Source organism: Panthera uncia, chromosome B1, assembly GCF_023721935.1.
Source record: "Panthera uncia isolate 11264 chromosome B1, Puncia_PCG_1.0, whole genome shotgun sequence".
NCBI classification, from domain to species: domain Eukaryota; kingdom Metazoa; phylum Chordata; class Mammalia; order Carnivora; family Felidae; genus Panthera; species Panthera uncia.
In genome coordinates this window covers 101,858,619-101,878,709 of record NC_064811.1, presented here as the reverse complement: position 1 = coordinate 101,878,709, position 20,091 = coordinate 101,858,619, and the positions used below count along the sequence as shown (strand labels likewise).

General features: G+C 37.2%; 1 protein-coding gene across 1 annotated transcript in view; it reads right to left on the bottom strand.

The window, feature by feature from the left end:
- Window positions 1-20,091, bottom strand: part of SPRY1 (sprouty RTK signaling antagonist 1) — an 87,060-nt gene that overhangs the window by 51,757 nt on the left and 15,212 nt on the right. The window contains exon 3 of the transcript XR_007457896.1: window positions 4,290-4,411. The gene's annotated coding sequence lies outside the window, so the exon portion shown is untranslated. The remainder of the gene's footprint in view (window positions 1-4,289; window positions 4,412-20,091) is intronic.

The window sequence follows — 20,091 nt, the reverse complement described above, 5'->3', positions numbered from 1 at the left end:
CATGGGGGAGGGGAAGGGAAAAAAAAAAAAAAAAGAGGTTAGAGTGGAAGAGAGCCAAAGCACAAGAGACTCTTAAAAACTGAGAACAAACTGAGGGTTGATGGGGGGTGGGAGGGAGGGGAGGGTGGGTGATGGGTATTGAGGAGGGCACCTTTTGGGATGAGCACTGGGTGTTGTATGGCAACCAATTTGACAATAAACTTCATATATTGAAAAAAAAATGAAAAACTCCTGGGGAAAGACTGATTGGACCTGGTCACATGCTGAACCCTAGCCCAATTACTGTGGCTGGGCCAGGAAGTGAGAAAACCCCATTAAAAGCCCAAATTAAGGAGGGAGGATGGAGATAGCCACTGGGCGAGTAGATTTGAACCCAGCAGCTACGTTATTGGATGACTACTACAACCGATTTGGGAAATAATCATCTAGATTTTATATACAAGATAAATAGGAGCCATCTTAGATACCTGAACAGAGAAATTATCATTTTATCTAAGAATTATGCATTTTGGAGCACCTGGGTGGTCCAGTTGGTTAAACCTCCAATTCTTGATCTTGGCTCAGGTAATGATCTCATGGTTCATGAGTTCAAGCCCTGCGTTGGACTCTGTGCTGACAGCATGGAGCCTGCTTGGGATTCTGTCTTTCCCTCTCTCTGCCCCTCCCTTGCTTGCACTCTCTGTCACTCTCTCCAAATAAATAGATAAACTTTTTAAAAAATATGCATTTTATGTTGTTTTGAACTAATTAATTCAATCACTCATTATTAACACTATTTGAGATAAGTTACTACATACAGGATGATTTTCTGAATAACTGAAATTTGCTTCCCTAAGTATTAACATTTTTATTTTGAACTTTATCTAAAATATATCATTTTATGGGGCACCTGGGTGGCTCAGTTGGTTAAGTGTCTGACCTTGGCTCAGGTCATGATCTCACGGTCTGTGGGTTTGAGCCCCGCGTCGGGCTCTGTGCTGACAGCTCAGAGCCTGGAGCCTGTTTCAGATTCTGTGTCTCCCTCTCTCTCTGACCTTCCCCTGTTCATGCTCTCTCTCTGTCTCAAAAATAAATAAACGTTAAAAAAAAATTAAAATATGTCATTTTATGATAAAATATAAAGACAATTTTTATATATTCAAGATAATTTATCATGAAAATAAAATATCATACTGCATTGCACTAAACCAATACTCTCAGGAAAAATTTTCGTGCTCAGAACTGCTCAAATCCTTCACTCCAAGACTCAAAGGGCATCTTTAGGTCATTTGTTACTTCTTTTGTTACTATTCTCATTTTTCTGGTGCAAAAAGCAAACAAAAAAACACAAACAAAACAAAACAAAACAAACACAACCCTTTATTCCTATCATCTTTCATCCTGCTTCTAACTGCTGAGTATTGAACATCAGATAATTAATGACTATAAGTAAAATAAGACTTTCAGGGTACATTTCATACGAAAAAAAGTGGACTGGCTTTGATCCAAAGAATTATTATAGGTGTTCAAGGATCTGTTCTTCACGTTCACAAAAGTGTTTGGAAACTGGAAGCCAACCTCTGCCTGAAATCCAGGTACTTCAAAATACTGAGTCAAGACATTAAATAGTATGGGGGAATCAAAGATCACTGACACACTGAAAGTTTCTAACCTAGTCATTAAAACATCAAATTAGCTATATAGAGAATATCATCTAGCTCTAGCTTAAACTGCTTAGTTTGGAAATACAATAGAAATTCAAAAGAAACATGTTAGAATATTTGCAAGGCAAATTTATTTCACCCAAGATATACTGGTTATTTGAGTTTGTCAACTAGATTTTCAGAAGAAGTATTAACCAGATTAAGACAATCTTGACTCTAAAACAGATCATTAAAGTGACTGACAAAGTAGCTACTGAAACAGAGAACTGTCTCACAGTTAATACAGTAATCCTTATTGGTACTTAGTGATTTTCACAATTTCTCTTCAAGGTGACTTTGATTCTGCTCTTGACCAAAGCATTGATGGTTGTGGCAACAACAACGTGTTTAAGGGAAAAATGACCCAGAAGGAACATGGAGAACATGTGTGCTTCATGAACATGTCTCTTCAGAAAGGCTTGTGATATTATCATCTCTCACCCAAAAACATAAAGTACGTGGCCTAGTATTCTCAATAGCAAATGCTCAAATACCCAAAGAATTTAATCAAATCTGTGGTTGCACATTCTTAAAAGAGGAACTGAGTGTTGAAGGAAAGATTAGGGAGGACAGGAGAAATCCAGAAGAGCTCTATTTCTTGTTTTCTCTTTCAGAATGCCTAGTAGGCATAGAAAATATTATTTTTCTCATGTGATTAAAAGAAGAAATAAGTGATAAAATGTCAAGAGTAACCACAAGCAAAAAGAATACAGTTCCTACATAGGCTAACTGGCTCCCGTTCTAGGAGGGTAAACTCGCAGATAAAACCTGTGCCCCTGCCAAGGCCTGCCAAGGCGTTAAGTCTCTCCAGCTATGTAAACTGCAGAGAGTTTGCAAAGGAACAAATCCAGGACATAACCCCCTTGAAAACAACAAAAGGGATACTTGTCCAGACATTCACATTGCATCATGCCACTTCACAACTTATAATGAGTCTAGAAAAAGAGGCATGGTTTTGGCATGGCTAGTCCTGTAATTCTCATTCTATAAGACAAAACAAGCACATCGTTATTTTCGAGACTACATTTTATCTGCTTGAATCTACCTAGTGAGACATTGACAAAGCTCTTCAATCAAACTAAGCCAAATCAATGTGGGATTTTTTGCTGTAAACTGCAAAACTTATTAGCAATCGATCAAGGCCTGATACACTTATTTTAGGGGTTTATTCAAGAGCCTTTTCCTTTCCTTCCCCTGTCTATCTCACTAATAATTGGCTCCAGTACTGAAAGTTTGAGGGAACTTTGTTATGTTTTCTGTGTATATGGTTTTTTTTTTTTTTGTATATTTTCTCTATACACTTCACATTATTCTAGATAGTTAAGTTGTAAACTATACTACTGCACAAATACTTAAACTCAAACCTTTCACAGTGAGGAAGAAGAATTTTGTAGATAAAAACACATACAGGGACAGATGGAAAGATAGAGAAACAGACAGGTAGCTAATCAATGTGCCTTTTACCACCATGAGATTTAGGGAAGACTTATACCCTAAGTCTTCCATCTTTATCCAACAGACCAGATATTTATAACCTGCACATTGAAAATAGCTATTATGTGGAAAGGGCCATATCTGACATTCACAAAGTTAATAAAGTAATATTGAAAGTGTCAAAACATGTCCATTTTATTAAATTTTTTTCCCCTAGCATTTTTGAGCTTGTCAAAATTTTTCCAGATTTAACACAATTTTAGTTTCAGGTTTGTATAAATTCAGACTCAAATTCTTCTGTTTTCAGTAAACTTGGGAAAACTTACCTTACTGCCAATATTTGCAATATAAAATAGTAAAGGTCACAGCGATTTACAAGAGTTTTTAAAACCCAGTCTGAGAGATTTATGATACGTTGTGTATTCTTATTTCTTGCAATCTGTTATTCAAAAGATTAGAGGAGAATTAAGAAGGCTAAAGTCACAACTTCTTGCCATAGGCTTATTTTTCCTGCTTTCATCTCTTTGGTCTCTCTACTTATTCATTGATGAAAGTATGGAAGGAAAAATATATTATTCCCTATCTTAGTACATCACCAATACAGAAAACATGCAGTTCAACAATCCTTCTCCTGCTGAATAGTGAAGAAGAGTGTTTAGCATGGTGAAGATTAGTTATATATGGCCCAGAGCCATTCTTGAGAAGCTTATTAACTAGTTAAAGAGTTGGAACTGACGTATAGTAAACATTACATTGCCAACTGAAGGCAATCCATTTGCTCTGGAAATCAGGAGCATTGGTAGGGCTGATAACCTCTTGTGAAAGTGGAGGAGCTGCCTAATGGAGATTTGATATAGGGAAGAGCCAAGATGGCAGAATAGCATGGAAGTTGTTTTTGCATCTCGCGTCCGTGAAATACAGCCAGATCAACACTAAACCATCCTGCACACCTAGAATACTGATTTGAGGATTAGCACAATGGAGGTCTGATATTAAGACACTGGCTACCTCTGCATGCAGGTAAGTGACTGAAGTGCCTACAGATTGGAATCCTTATCCTAATGTTTGAAGGATTATCTTCTATCCAGAAGCCATACTATATTAGTCTGCTAGGCTGTCATTGCAAAATACCACAGACTGGGTGCCTTAAGCAAAAGAAATTTATGTTCTCACAGTTTTAGAGGCTGGAAGTCCAAGATCAAGGTGCTGGCAGGGTTGGTTTCTGGTGAGGCCTCTCTTCCTGGTTGATGGATAGTCACCTTCTCACTATGTCCTCACATGGCCTTTCCTCTGTGCTAACAGAGAAACAGAAAGAACACTCTCTTATGTCTCTTCCTCTTCACATAAGAACACAAGTTCTATTGGATTATAAGGCTCCATCCTTATGACTTCATTGAACTTTTATTGCCTCCTTATTGCCCTGTCTCCAAACACAGTCATACTGTAAGATCGAGCTTCAACATATGAATTTGGGGGGAATATAATTCAGTCCCTAATACATACCTTAAGTCGAGAGAGTTATGGAGGACTAAGACTACCAGAAGACTATGATACTTAGGCCACAAAATGTAGGCCCTTGTAAGTTTCCTTGGGGGAAAAAAAAATCAGTCTCCATTGAAATATGCTTTAGGTTTATGTCTCTAGCTTTAATAAAAGTTTGTCACATGAACTATTTCTCCCTTTTTTAGGGATATTGTCTATTCCCAATATTCAATTCCTTCTACATAAGTTCTGTGCGAGATTTGTCTTTTAGAATTTAGTGCCAGGGGCAAAATCTGTCTTCCCTGAGAACTTCCTGTAATTCCTTAACATGCCAAGAAACTCATACTATAATATTCTCACTTTTTCTTCTAGTCTGGCAGGAAATTTTGGGTCATATTGGAAGTTCAAACATAGCAAACCTATTAACTGCTTATATCTGCAACCATCCTCTTACATGTTTTGCTTTTCATCCTGATTCACTTAGTACTTTTCTTAGTAAAAATTCTCTTAATATGCTTTTTAGCGGCCTCAATAAAACACATTTTCATGAAAAAGATAACGTTTAAACAAATCCCTGGCACTACAAGTATCTTTATAAAATTAAATCAGATTTTTATTTTGGGGGATGGGGGGAGAGAGACAGAGCACAAGTGGGGGAGGGGCAGAGAGAGAGAGGGAGACAAAGAACCTGAAGCAGGCTCTTAGCTGTCAGCACAGAGCCCAATGTGGAGCTGCAACCCAGGAACCATAAGACCGTGACCTGAGCTGAAGTCCGACGCTTAACCAACTGAGCCACCCAGGCGCCCCTACGCCAGATTTTTAAAAATAAGATGGCAGATACCAGTTTCTGTGAAAATAACACGTATAAAATAAGAAAAAAAAAATAGTGGCCACCAAAGAAGAGAATTCTAATTTATCTTTAAGTTTTCACTCTTGATACCCAGGAAAATGAATATCTGGCAATGAATATGAAAATAAAATTTCAAGAGTAGCAAAACCCATTTAAAAGTGGAAGATAAAGCTTCCAACAGAATCAATATATAATTTTAAGCCATTATATACAAATTAACTTTTATACTGGTTAGTAGTGTATCAACTTAGCTAGCAATAGTCTATAGGAAATAAGCTCCACCCTTTTGCTGATGTGGGCGCACTGTTCTGCATTGTACCTCTCTGGTCGTGGCTGACCACTGGACTGTGCAGGTTAAAGAGTAAACAAAAGGGGCACCCGGGGGGCTCAGTCGGTTAAGCGTCCACTTCGGCTCAGGTCACGATCTCGCAGTCCGTGAGTTCGAGCCCCGCGTCGGGCTCTGTGCTGATGGCTCAGAGCCTGGAGCCCGTTTGGGATTCTGTGTCTCCCTCTCTCTCTGCCCCTCCCTGTTCATGCTCTGTCTCTCTCTGTCTCAAAAATAAATAAACGTTAAAAAAAAATTTTTAAAGAGTAAACAAAAGAAGCACCAGCAGCATGGCAGCCAGGAGGAAAAGGACAGATGCCCTTTCGGAGTCTTGGCATGTGCTAGGATGTGACTTCAAGGCCTCTCACTGATAAGATTCATGCCTGTGGAAAAGCTGAGTTTTTTAAGTTTTAGAAAGAAACTGTAGTTTCTAGAAAGGAAAGGTAAAATAAATCATAAACTACAATATTTAGCTCTTTTTTACCATGGTACAAAATTAGTGCATTGGAATAACATGTCTCACTATGTTGTGCAAATGTTGTACACATATTGTGTAAAAGTCCAGAGGATGCGTTTACAAAATATCAGCAACGTGTGTTGATAATATTTAAAATCTATCAATCATGTATGGATGTCAGAAAACAATATGTTGTTGGATCTGCTGAACAAAGAAAAACTAACACAAAAAATTAGGTAAGGTCTTCCTGAAATTCTTCACAAATATGACAGACCTCCATAAAAACTCTGCCTTGTACTGTGGTTTCAACTAAATGGGGAAAAAAAATAAGTAAAGCAACTTACATTCCAATAGGGGAGTGATAAGAAGTCTCTGGGAAAATAAGTTTTCACAAAGTAGGTAAGAAAGACTAAGCTAGGGGCGCCTGGGTGGCGCAGTCGGTTAAGCGTCCGACTTCAGCCAGGTCACGATCTCGCGGTCCGTGAGTTCGAGCCCCGCGTCGGGCTCTGGGCTGATGGCTCAGAGCCTGGAGCCTGTTTCCGATTCTGTGTCTCCCTCTCTCTCTGCCCCTCCCCCGTTCATGCTCTGTCTCTCTCTGTCCCAAAAATAAATACAAAACATTGAAAAAAAAATTTAAAAAAAAAAAAAAAAAAAAGACTAAGCTAAACCCTGTATGGAAAATTAGGTCAAGATGAAGACTGAACATAAGCAATTACCTTCCCTATCTAAAACCTTCTAAAACAAATAGGAAAGATGACATGGGAGAGAATAATTCCTGAAGCATATTAGAAAACACAAAAGGGTTCAGTTAGCAGAATACCAAACGCTGGCAGGGATATAGAACAATAGGAATTCTCACTTATTGCTGGTGGGAATGCAAAAATTATGTAGCACTTTGGAAAAGTTTGGTAGTTTCTTATAAAGTTAAATACACACTTACTGCTGTGGATTGTTTGTATGCCCCCCCAATTCATATATTGAAGCTTATCTCCAACATGATGATAATTGGAGGTAAAGCCTTTGGAAGGTGACTAGGTCATGAGGGTTTAGCCTTCATGAATGGGATTAGTACCTTTTTATAAAAGAGACTTCAGAGAGGTCCCTTAAGCCTCCCACCATGTGAGGACACAGTAGGAAGATGGCCTTCCAGGAAGAAGGTCCTCAACTAGACACTGAATCTGTCAGCACCTTGATCTTGGACTTTATAACCTCTATAACTGTAAAAAATAAATTTCTATTGTGTATAAACCACTCAGTCTATGGTATTTTGTTATACTAGTCCAAATGGACTAAGGAAATATATAAAATATACAAATTTATTTTTTCATATGTCATGACAGGAAAGCCAAGATCCTGGAAAAAAACCTACTGCTCATTTGTCTACTGTGCTCATATCTCACACTCTATTTTCACTGCACAATGATGCTTATTATAACATACAGTGTGTCTGTTTATTATCATCTATGTCTCTTATTGGAGCATCAACTCTGTGAGGGAAAGGATTGTAGCTATCCTGTTCAATGCTATATCACCAGAACTCTAACCAAAATTTTATAAATTTGTTAAATTGAATGACTCAATTCCTACTTAGATGATGAGAGAAATATCTAAAAAGAATGGCTGCAGCATCAGTACCTCCCATATTCATTTTGCCTCCATTCACTGTAGTAACCTAAGTGAACATGTTATAAGTACAGCACCTAGCTTAACATTTTTCAGAGAAAGTCAGTGATCCTATTTATTTATTTATTTTTTTAAAGTTTATTTATTTTTGAGACAGAGAGAGACAGAGCATGAATGGGGGAGGGGCAGAGGGAGAGGGAGACACAGAATCGGAAGCAGGCTCCAGGCTCTGAGCCATCAGCCCAGAGCCCGACGCGGGGCTCGAACTCACAGACTGCGAGATCGTGACCTGAGCTGAAGTCGAACGCTTAACCGACTGAGCCACCCAGGTGCCCTGTGATCCTATTTAATATAATGATTCAATACTAGGAGTAACAGAAATGTGCTAAATTAATCTACATATTTAAATTAATTTTGTAATAGCTTCCAAAGAAGAAATGGAACCTAGACGAAAAAATCAAATTATATATACTCCGTATTTTACCAGGATTCCTTGATCTGGTAATATGGTAAACCCAAACTAAGTTAAGCAATTTCTGAGCATCATGCTATATGAAGTGTATATCTATTTATATATCTATAATTACATCAAAAAGAATAAAATACCTAGGAATAAATTTAACCAAGAGATAAAAGACTTGAAAATTACAAGACACCAAAAAACAAATTGAAGATAGCACAAATAAATGGAAAGATATATGATGCTCATGAAGTTGAAGAATTAATATTGTTAAAATGTCTATTCTACTCAAAGCAATCTACAGACTCAATGCAGTCCCCATCAAAATACCAATGTAATTTTTCACAGACTAAAACAAAGAATCCTAAAATCTGTTTGGAACCACAAAAGACCCCAAATAGCCAAAGCAATCCTGAGAAAGAAAAAAACTGGAGGTATCATGCTCCCTGATTTTAAGCTTTACAACAAAGCTATAGTACTCAAAACATATGGTGCTGGCAGGAAAACTGACACACAGATCAATGGAATAGAATAGAGAGCCCAGGGGTGCTGGGTGGCTCAGTTGGTTAAGCATCTGACTCTTGATTTTGGCTCAGGTCATGATCTCACAGTTTGTGAGTCTGAAGCCCCACACCAGGCTCCATGCTGTCAGTGCGGATCCTGATTGGGATTCTCTCTCCCTCTCTCTGTGCACTCTCCTCTCTCAAAATACATAAATAAACTGAAAGAAAGAGAGAAAGAGAGAAAGAGAGGAAGGAATGAAGGAAGGAAGGAAGGAAGGAAGGAAGGAAGGAAGGAAGGAAACAAATTTTAAAACTTATACCATCCCTCACACCCCCTCATTTTCATCCACAAACCAAGAAAGTAAGGTAGTACAGGCCAAAGTACAAAGCATGTTTACATTGTTTTAAGGTTGAAAAAAAGAAAAACAGTTAACCTATTCTTAAATAATAAAAGATATAATTATTCTCTTTTGCCTTGAGCATTGATCTCGGTTTCTTTTTTTTTTTTTTTTTTTTTAATTTTTTTTTTCAACGTTTATTTATTTTTGGGACAGAGAGAGACAGAGCATGAACGGGGGAGGGGCAGAGAGAGAGGGAGACACAGAATCCGAAGCAGGCTCCAGGCTCTGAGCCATCAGCCCAGAGCTCGACGCGGGGCTCGAACTCGCGGACCGCGAGATCGTGACCTGAGCCGAAGTTGGACGCCTAACCGACTGCGCCACCCAGGCGCCCCTGATCTCGGTTTCTTGGTGTCTTAGTCTGTCTGGACTAGTACAACAAAATACCATAGACTGGGTGGCTTATAAGCAACAAAAATTTACTTCTTATAGTTCTGGAGTCTGGGAAGTCTAAAATCAAGACACCAGCAGATTTCAGTGTCTGGTGATTCCCTGCTTCCTAGTTCATAGATGGCCTTCCTCTTGCTGTATCCTCACATGGTAGAAGGGGCAATGGAGTGCTCTGGGGTCTCTTTTATAATAGCATTATTCCCACTCATGAGGGCTTTATCCTCATGACCTAATCATCTTCCAAAAGCCCTACTCCTAAATACTACCATGTTGGGCATTAGGATTTAAACATATGAATTTGGAAGGAACATAAACAGTCTATAGCACTTAGTTTCGATTCCTAAGGAAAAGTAGCAATGGTCACTCCTAGAAAACTATGGGTAAAACAATCAAAGATAGATCTTAAAGTCATACATTATGCACTGTCTTTGGAGTCAGATAACCAGAGTTCAAATTCTGATTCCCCAAGTTTTAGCTCTGGGGAACCTGGGCTACTTACTTTACCTCTCTGCACCTGGGTTTTCTCATCTTATATAAAAGAGGATAATAATGGTACCTACTTCATACACTTGTTGAGAAGATCAAATAAATCATAAAAGAACAGTACCCAGCTACCCCAGCACACAGTAAGCAGTCAGTAAATTTGAGCTATGAAAATAATGAAAGGATATAAAAAGAGAGGATCCCTTAGAGGAACTTACAATACAGTGAGAAAAACAAACCATAAATGAAACAAATTATATGGGAATGAATATTAACATGCATAAGAATAAATATATACCTTACAAACTAAAACTTTAGGAAAAGGAGATTACAGGAACAATGATAGTAGCCTTTTGTTGAGGAAACAATCACAAAATAAATGAGTTCAAATGTCATATTTGGTAATAAGAACTCAAATGATGGAAACCCCAGCCGATATCTCCACTACTCTGTGACCTGGGTTCCTGTATGGAAAAGACGAAACGGCTAGTCTTTTTGAATTTCATAGAAAAAAGAAATCTCAGAAGAGAAATAGCACTTTCATCTCTTAAGGGTGGTGATATCTGGAATACAGAGCTAGGAAGGTACTAGGACTGAATTTATAAAGGTTTAAAAAATAAAAAAAGTCTTTTTGCTTCTGTAATTAAGAGAAGAGACCAGACTGGAAGCAATAGGTCTATCTTGTTCACCAGCACAGCCTCAGAAGCTGGCCCATGTCCCCTCCCTCAGCTCTATCCCAGGAAATAATCACTTATTTCTCCAAAATCTCAGTATTTCAGTTTTCTGCTCTTAGACAATTTAGTGCATTTTAACTCCTATTATATGTGTGTAGATGTTGGGCTCCATATGCAAGTGTTGAATCACTACTTAGTTAACACACAGTATAATAGTAGTTTGAGGTCTACATGTATGTTATGTTATGTTATGTTAACTAACTGAAATTTAAATAAAACTTTAAAAACCATTTTTGCCAAATTCCTCAATTATTTAAAATGATCATATTCCCCCTTTAAAAATGATCATACTTTATAACTTTAATTTATCACACATTAGAACCTCTCTAGAAATCTTAAGAAACCAATCGTTTACCCAGGTTTCAGAAGTGCCTCGTTTTCTGTAGAGCAATTTAGTTTGCTGCCTTTTAAAAAAATAAAATAATAAGTAAGCATGCACAAGAGTAATACATAATGCCAAATATGTTTTTTACTCCCTATGGATTGCAGAAAAGATTCAATATTTTTTCTTTATTTACCACACTATTAAACACCTCAGTCCCAAAACCGCCATCAACACTAAATTCTAACTGCAAGTGATTTATTGAGCCTAAAAGCTTAACTCTACTTTCAATTTCCCTTTCTCAATTGAGAACACAAAACAATTTTGCCAACATACAGAGTGCTAGGCTAGTTGTTATTAGGAAAAAGGGAAATAATAAAAACCTGTGAGCCCTTACAAGTGAAAGGCTTAAATAATCATTTCTATCATTCAATCTCATATTTTAGGTTTTACCCTTCTTTTGGGGGACATCAGGAAGGAGGTTGGATATTTTTTCGTTCATCAGTATTGCAGTCTTAATTCTCTTTTACAATTTAAAAGAGCTACTGTGCTTCTGAAGCTTCTCTGGTCAGGGGCTTTTTATGCCTAAAGTTTCAAAACCTAGGGCAAATGGTTTTCTCCAACGCTGCTTAACTCAAATATGAAACAGGAAACTGTGATGTCGTGTCTAGTAAACCATCAAAAGCACTCTGTTTAAAATAGAGAAATTAAGTGAGCTCACTGCTACTTTCAAATACCTTAATTTTTGGTAGAAGACTTACCTATCTAGGAGTCATTGTAAAAGGTTAATTAAATAAAATAAAAATAGGGTCGTCACTTCTTCCTAAGTACATCCTAAGTTGTCTCAGCAAATGAGTTCCTTCATCGGAAAAGATGAAAGATGTCAGCATTCTCCTGTGAGAATGATGTACACTTAAGAAGTTACTTAGCTCACAACTCAGAAAATTCCTCTAATTCGTGGAACAAGAGAATAATAGAACTTGAACATTCAATAGTATCATAATGGTACTATTTTAATATCGATAACTTTGTGGCTATACATAGCTAATCACAACTGTAGGCAACTGAGCAGTCATTTAGAGCACTTAAGGAAAACAAAATAGTCCTCTGAGGCTTTGACATGATAAACATACAAGTTCACTATCTAAACATTAAGTCATCTTTTAAATGGATACTTTAAGTAATCACTTCCTGTACAACCGGAATGAAATATACACTGATTTTAATGACAGTGATAATAAAGTTGGTTACGTAATTCCAAGCCAGTCACCTTCAGGAAAATGATGAGCATTAGTCTTCAGAGACAAAGTTTCTTAAGAGAAATTACTAGCACTATTAATGTGGTTAACATAAAAAGTGGGGGGATGGGGAAGAGAAGGAACCTAGCTCTCATAGCTGAGCTGCAGTTGACATTATTTTTTAAAGTCCTTTCTTTACAGGATTATTTTGCTATAACTATTGACAATATCAAATAATTTTCGTTTATTTTAAATAAAAATCATAGATTGTTATTACTGAGCCCTCAGTGATCCTAATTTTTAAGCTCTTTCTCTTATCAAGTGTCTTAGTTTTCCTCCAGTAAATGTGTTCAGCTGGGTTTAAGTACTGGGTTTACTACTGGAAAGCTGAAAAGGACAAACTCAGTTTTTTTCCTTTCACAACTCTCTGAAAGAGCTCCACTTTATTAAAAAGATAGAAAAGAAGGAAGTAAATGAAATAAAATACAAATTCTGGTTCTTTTCAGAATGACCATTTTCAGAAAGATTATTCTGGTCTATATCATATTTTGGAACCAATTCCTCTAGTCTAAAAGATTCAATGAGTAATAGAAAATAATAAAGGGAGGATAAAAGTACAATAAGTACAATAAGTGTTTTTACTTTTAATTTTATTTTAGCTGGCAAAGAAACTAAGAGATAGGTAAAGAGTATCCAAATAATTGTTAAAATCCGTCTGTAACTAAGAAATGGGTAGTGGGATTATGTGACTTTTGCTTTCTTCCTCATACTTTTTCTAAATTTTCAAAAACAGTGTTACAATAAACACATGTTACTTTTATCAGCAGAAAAGAGGATTTAAGTGCTTTTTCTATTTCTGGTTGCCAGGTCAGCCTCCTGATTCAGCTCTTAGTGAAGATATGGAGCTTATACTTTTTCCTTAAACTCACACTCCTGGCACAGCACTGAACACGTTCTGGGTATTCACCAAGTCTGCATTGTCTAATTGATGTAGCGTTCCTTCACTTTTACACACCTCTGTACTTAAAACACTGTTCTCAAGAGTATCTAAATACACTTTTAAATGGTATAGAAATTCTCCACTAAAGTAACTTCTTTATATTCATCAACTCTTAGGAGCAGATGAGTAAGGTGACATTTTCATGTTGTTGGTTCAAAGTTGCTCAGAACAAAAAGCCACTATCTTTTGGTTCAGAGTTAAGATTCACTCTAAAAGTAAGATGGTTGGGCGTTCTCAGACATGACCCAGTCTTTAGATTTTTATCAAGGATGCTGCCTCTACATTACAATTGTAGATGTACAGTTTAAGTATTAAAATTGAGATTACTTTTTTCCCAGAGAGTGGTCTCTACTTCTGGCAACAGTGCTGGGAAAGAGATTGCCATAATCTCCTTAAAGCCAGGTCCCCCCCCCCCCCCCAGTCTTTCCATCTTTAATGCTTTGGCCAGTATGTGAGGCAGAGTAGGTATTTTATAACTGTTACAAATTGAAAAAGTCAATTAGTCTGCCAATATAGCTACAAACCTAGTTTGTCATGAAATCAATGTAGTATGTTCAGGGAGAAGGATAGTCTAGAAAAAAATTATTTATTTAGAGTTTTAAAACAAAAACCCTACCAAATATACAATGAAAGGGCAAAATATACTGTTTCCTACAACATGTTAGTCATTTAAGACCATTTCATAAGAATACATGTGGCTAATAATTAAATGTGATATCAAATAAAAACTTCTTAAGCTGGTATCATCTTAACTAACAAATGGATTCTAGAGTTGAATTCATAGAACATAAAAAAATTGTTTTGAATAAGGATCAAGTTATGAAAATTGTTCACCTCATAAAACAGATATAGATATAATAAATGCACCCTGAACCAAAACACATGACTTGAAGCGATACAGTTTCCTTAGCCTCGCTAAGGAGTGCTTTCTTGAAGTTACCCATCAGTGTTTCAATAATATTCTTTTTTCTTTTCATTTTTACAAGTTTTGTGTTCAATCATATATGTGACCCAGATATTCAATGCCACCTTGCTAATGCTGAGACAGCTATTGTATCCATAAAACCACCGCACAGTGTCTAAATCAGGAGCTGAATATGTTCATCTACCTTTTATCGGCTCTAAAAATGCAGAGCAAACATTATCTATTGTTAATTACCTGTAAAGTAGGGCTTTAGCCACTTCCCCTGTTTCTAAGAGCCCTGAAGTGAAACCTAAAAGAAGTCACCCATTGTTTTCAATTGTGCAAGGGCCAGGAGCAAACAGGGCTCAAATTGCAGCTCTGAAAGGCCACAGGAAATTGGCATACCACTAATCTGCACTCAACTATTCAAAGAAACAAAGCCCGCATTCCTGCTGAAAAACTCACCAGCAGAAACCCAAGGCAGATCTGTTCAGTAAGGACCACAGAATAAATCTGTAGAAATAAAAGTTTTAATTAGAGGACCAGGAGACCTGGCTCTAGTTTCCTAGCTCTGAGAGTAACACGCATCATTTAGATTTCCACCTTCCCAATTTTCCCCAAAATGAGACTATACAATTAGAAGAATTTCCCCTTAATAATTTGAGCAGGGATGGAGTTAGAGGGGACAACATAATAAAAGGCCAACTGTTCACTGCAGATAACTGAGTTATAATCAACTAGTATGCTAAAATAATCAAAATCTAAAACAATTTTAATTGCTTTTGTGTATTCGGGCTATATGCATTTCTTTTAAATGCAACAACATTGTTTCTAAACCATAGCAATGGCATGCAATTAAGAAATTGGTCAGTATCTTTCAGTCGAAACAGCACGATTTAAATTTCAAGTAAAATTCAAGTATGAATATAAGGATAGTTTTTTCAACTAGATGCTCCATCACAGCATAAGTCATGGACAGAACACTGCTACATCACCAGCAGGCATGGCATACCCATTTGTTCTTACATAGTGGGCATCGAAGAGAGAGCAGAATTAATGAACAGAGCCAGGGAAGTTAGGTTTTAATCCTAACTTTACTAATAAATGGGAAAATCTTATTTCTTCCCTGTGTCAAACTTATCTATAAAACTAAGCTAATCATTTGACTCCTCCTTAACTCACAAGTTTGTTGAAATACCAAAACTTTATAAACCCAAGTACTAACAAAAATATTGTATGTAATATACAACTCAAGATATTACAGTATTTACTAAGAATAGTGTTCTGATTTGAGTAATAACTTGAATTATATAATATTATTATAGCTCTACCCAAAGAGGATTCAAAAGCACTTATAGCCATTGTGCATTTGAAAAAGGTGATGTTTTGACGAGTTTTATGACTATGCCAAGTTCAGCGAGAAGAGTAAACAGTAGTTTAGTATCTAGGAGAAAGAGCATTAGTACCTAAGAAGCTGAGAAGGGCTCTGGCATTCTCCAAGACTCCCAAATCAACTCAGTATTAATTACTCTTAAGGATATTTCTGACTCTTAATGAAAATGTTATGAATATCTAAGAATAGATTAGTAAAGTGAAGGAGTAATTCCAAGCACTTCCATGTCCAGCCTATTTGGGATGTTATAGAGAGGATGCATTAGTACAGTGGGTAAAAGGTAAGGTGATTCAACGGCCTCTAATGTCTGTCTTCTCCAGTGCCAAAATTGTACTGCCCCAATTCTTAAAAAACTATTCTCTTCTGCAAACTTTAACATAATCAGTGATATTACAAAAATATTCTATAGCAAATAATCACAATATTTTTAGAACTCTATTTACTAGTATATGCAAGACTAAAATGGTTTAAAGTAGATTACATATTGGGGTGCCTGGGTGGCTCCAACTCTTAATATTAGCTCAGGTCATGATCCCAGGGTCATGGGATTGAGCCCTATATAGGGCTCTGCGCTAAGTGTGGACTCTGATTAAAATTCTCTCTCTTCTGCTGCCCCCTCTCCCCTCCCAGGCTCGCACTCTCTCTAAAAAACAAAAAAAAAAAAGTCAGAATGTATCATATCAGAATGTATATTACCATAGTCCCCCCTAATCAGAAAAACAAGATCCAAATATGGGCTTTTATACTCAATTGTAAAATGCAGGAAAAATCATATTTATTGAATGCCTAGTATGAGCAAAGCACCTGTGGAGTGCCAACAGGTCTACAACATAATCTCAATCTCAAAGAATTGCAATATAAAAGGAGTGACAAGACATAAATGTTAAGTGTCAGAAAATGCCACCCCCAAATATGCTGCTTTAGCGTAAGTATTACTTTGAGCTAAAAGCACTAAAAAACAGCACTTGGATAAAGGGTGCTCTGATCTCCCTTTTTCTTCCTGAAAGCAGGAGATGAAACTCCCTTGGGAAAGATGCCTTCCCTGGACTAGGAGGAAGCGAATATTCTTAACACCAGGGATGGGAGTGGAGACCAGAGAAATCTATACAAATGGACCTTGTTAAGATAATTCAACTTCTTTTAGTCTCCCCATATGTCTCAGTTACTTTTCCACAATTGTCTCTCTTTGTTCAACCTAGTATATAAATACTTAGGCCTAGCCACTTCCTTGGGTGTTCATTTTCCTAAGGGGGCTTCCATGTACATTTAAAAATCTGTATGCTTTTCTCCTGTTGATCCATCTTATGCCAATTTAATTCTCAGGCCCAGCCAGAGATCTTAAGAGGGTAGTGGTGAAGTTTTGCCTCCTCTCCAACATTAAAAAGTAAACATGAAAATTAATGAGCAGTTTACACAATGCTGTCACTAAAAAAATTCTGGGAGAGATTATTTTGTCATGATTCAGTTGAAGTAGAATTTAGACCTAGCTATAAAAGAATAGAATTTAAAAGGTAAAGACTGGGGTGCCTGGGTAGCTCTGTTGGTTAAGTGTCCGATTTTGACTCAAGTCATGATCTCATGGTTCATGAGTTCGAGCCCTGCATCTGGCTCTGTGCTAACAGCTCAGAGCCTGGAGCCAGCTTTAGATTGTCTTCCAATCTCTCTCTGCCCCTCCCCTGCTCACACTCTGTCTCCCTCACTCTCGAAAAATGAATAAATATTAAAAAAAAATTGTTTAAGGTAAAGGCAGTCTCTGAGGTCAGGTTTGAAGGTGTGTTTTAGGGACAGAGAGTGAACCAATTCCACTAGATAGAAGACTTAAGTTGCAGAAAAGCAGGAGAGAAGAGTGAACAGGCTGGTTGGGGGTCTGACAGCACATCTTTGAAAGCCTAGTACAGGAGTTTTCACTTAATCCTGTAGTTAACGCATAGGGTGACTGCAAGAACAGAGGATAGGGCAAGAGGGAAAGAGAAAACTTGGGGCTTCAGAAAGACATACAGTCTGATGAACTGGAAAAGATTAATTTTTAATATGGTTATTTGTTATGCAGTCATGCTGTAGGCCAGTAACATCATATGATAAATGACACAAATGTTTCCAAGTGTAAATCATCATATTCCAACTAGGCAGCCACCAACAGACACACATTTTCCATTGGGTCAAAGGGACCCAAAATTTTATTTGCACACAAAAATACAGATGTGTGTTTTGTTCCCCATAGGCAACATCTGAACGGCCCCCATCGTGAAATCACCGCTGTATGCTCGGGGCTGCCTGTGGTTGAGTTAGTCATTTGTTGTGCCATAGGAAGGAGGTGACAGTTACTGCTTGGATATGTTTGTAGGGCATAACCTCAAAGGGACTTCCTCACCACACTCTATAGTAGAAAGAAATAAATGTTTGTTTTGAAAGATAACCATAGGTAAGTAGGAAAAAATGCTCAAGGGCAAATACTTTTGACAAAAAAATGCTTTATGAAAGAATGTTGGGTTTTGTTGTTTTTTTTTTTTTTTCAAGAAAGGCAAGTTCAAGCAGACCACTTTTTTTTTTTTTGAAGAGTACTGCCTGCTTTTCTTCTTTCCAAAATTTGCCAGATTTTACAATCCATATGAAGCATATTTCCCTAAGGATTAAGAGACTCCCCTCCAATTAAAATTTTTAGTTAAGAAATTAAGGGACCACATGGTACATATTTCATTGCCAAGGAGAAAAGAAATCCTATTATCTACATAGAATGCAAGGAAATGTGAGCTTTCATACTTGACTTTTTTTTTTTTTTTACTAAACTCTTGAAATCAGGCAATGCCAGTTTCCCTCAAATTCAAGTTATTCTGCTTTATAATGATCACCTCTCAAAAAAGCATTTCCAAGTCTCTACATGTGCCACATACCACCTATAAAATGTAGAAAATTTTTAACTCCAATACTCTCACTTAAAAGCATTTCAAACTATAAAGAAAAAAATGACCAATTATAATCCCGAAATTATTTTGTCCTTCATTTTATATAGCTTCTGCAAGAATTTGGATTTTACTGCCTCCCCGATTGTTATGGTGAACTCTATTTAGGAACTGCGTATTAAACTCCCAGTCTCCAAGTAGAGACAAGGTCTATAGTACAGGTGTCTTAAAAGTACTTTTCATATATTCTGGGGCGCCTGGGTGGCTCAGTGGGTTAAGCGTCTGACTTCGGCTCAGGTCATGATCTCATGGTCCAGGAGTTCGAGCCCCGCGTCAGGCTCTGTGCTGATGGCTCAGAGCCTGGAGCTCGTTTGGGATTCTGTGTCTCCCTCTCTCTCTGCCCCTCCCCCGTTCACGCTCTGTCTCTCTCTGTCTCAAAAATAAATAAAAACGTTAAAAATTTAAAAAAAAAAAGTACTTTTCATATATTCTTCTCATTCTTCTGGTTCTCTTTCCTATTAGATATTTATCCTTGAGTAAGTCATTTTATCTCTCTGAAGTCAACTTTCTTTACTTTGAAATGAAGGAAGGGAAAACCAAGTAGTCTTTAAGGTTCATTCCAGGTTTGCTTTTGAGTGACTTCAAATTGTTCTGTAATCTTAATTCCCGATCACCTAATACATCCCAACCACTCTCCTTCCTTTGTCTACCATTGTCACCACCATTTTTGACTTTGACAAACAGGCAGAGAAAAACACAGGGGAGAAGGAAAAACAGGACACTGAAGTTGCAAACACTGTTTTTAAAGTCAGTGATTCAAAACGTAAGGCCTAGGGGAAGTAGGAGGCAGAGTGCTGAGGAAATAGGGGTTAATGTTTTCAGAAAATCAGGAGAACATGGTTGGCTTGCTGAATTTTCTAGTTCTGGAATTTGGTATTTCTGACAACAAGTTCAAATAATTCACTTTTCTGAGTGATAGACCATGAACTCTGTCTAGGGAGCTGAGGTAGAAGAAATAATAATTTAGTTGCTGTTTGATTTTCATAGCGTTTGATTCTATTCTCTGCTTTATTGTTTCCTGCATTCAGTCTACTTCATTACTCATTAACTGTTCTGGGAGAGATGTGGTCTAGGGGAAAAAAGATTCTTAAATCTACACAATTAGTAGAATGTTCAGTGGAGAAAATCTTGTTTTTTTTTATACATTTCATTTATACAAATGTTCTCTTTGCCTTATGTTACCAGAAATAAGTGGATCCAGTGCTGAGTCATCTAGATTCCTCCTCCCTCATCTCAACCTTTATCTGAAACCCATCCCTTCCTTTCAATCTCCATTGCCCTTATGACATTAATCATACCAATCATTATATTAACCATCTAGCTGGTCTCCCCTTTCCACTCTAGTTTATCCTCCACAGTGCTGCCTGAAGAATTGTTCTGAAACTCTAATCTGGTCATGTCACTCTCCTGTTTATAATCTGTGCTGTCCATGACTCCCTATCACCCATGGGAT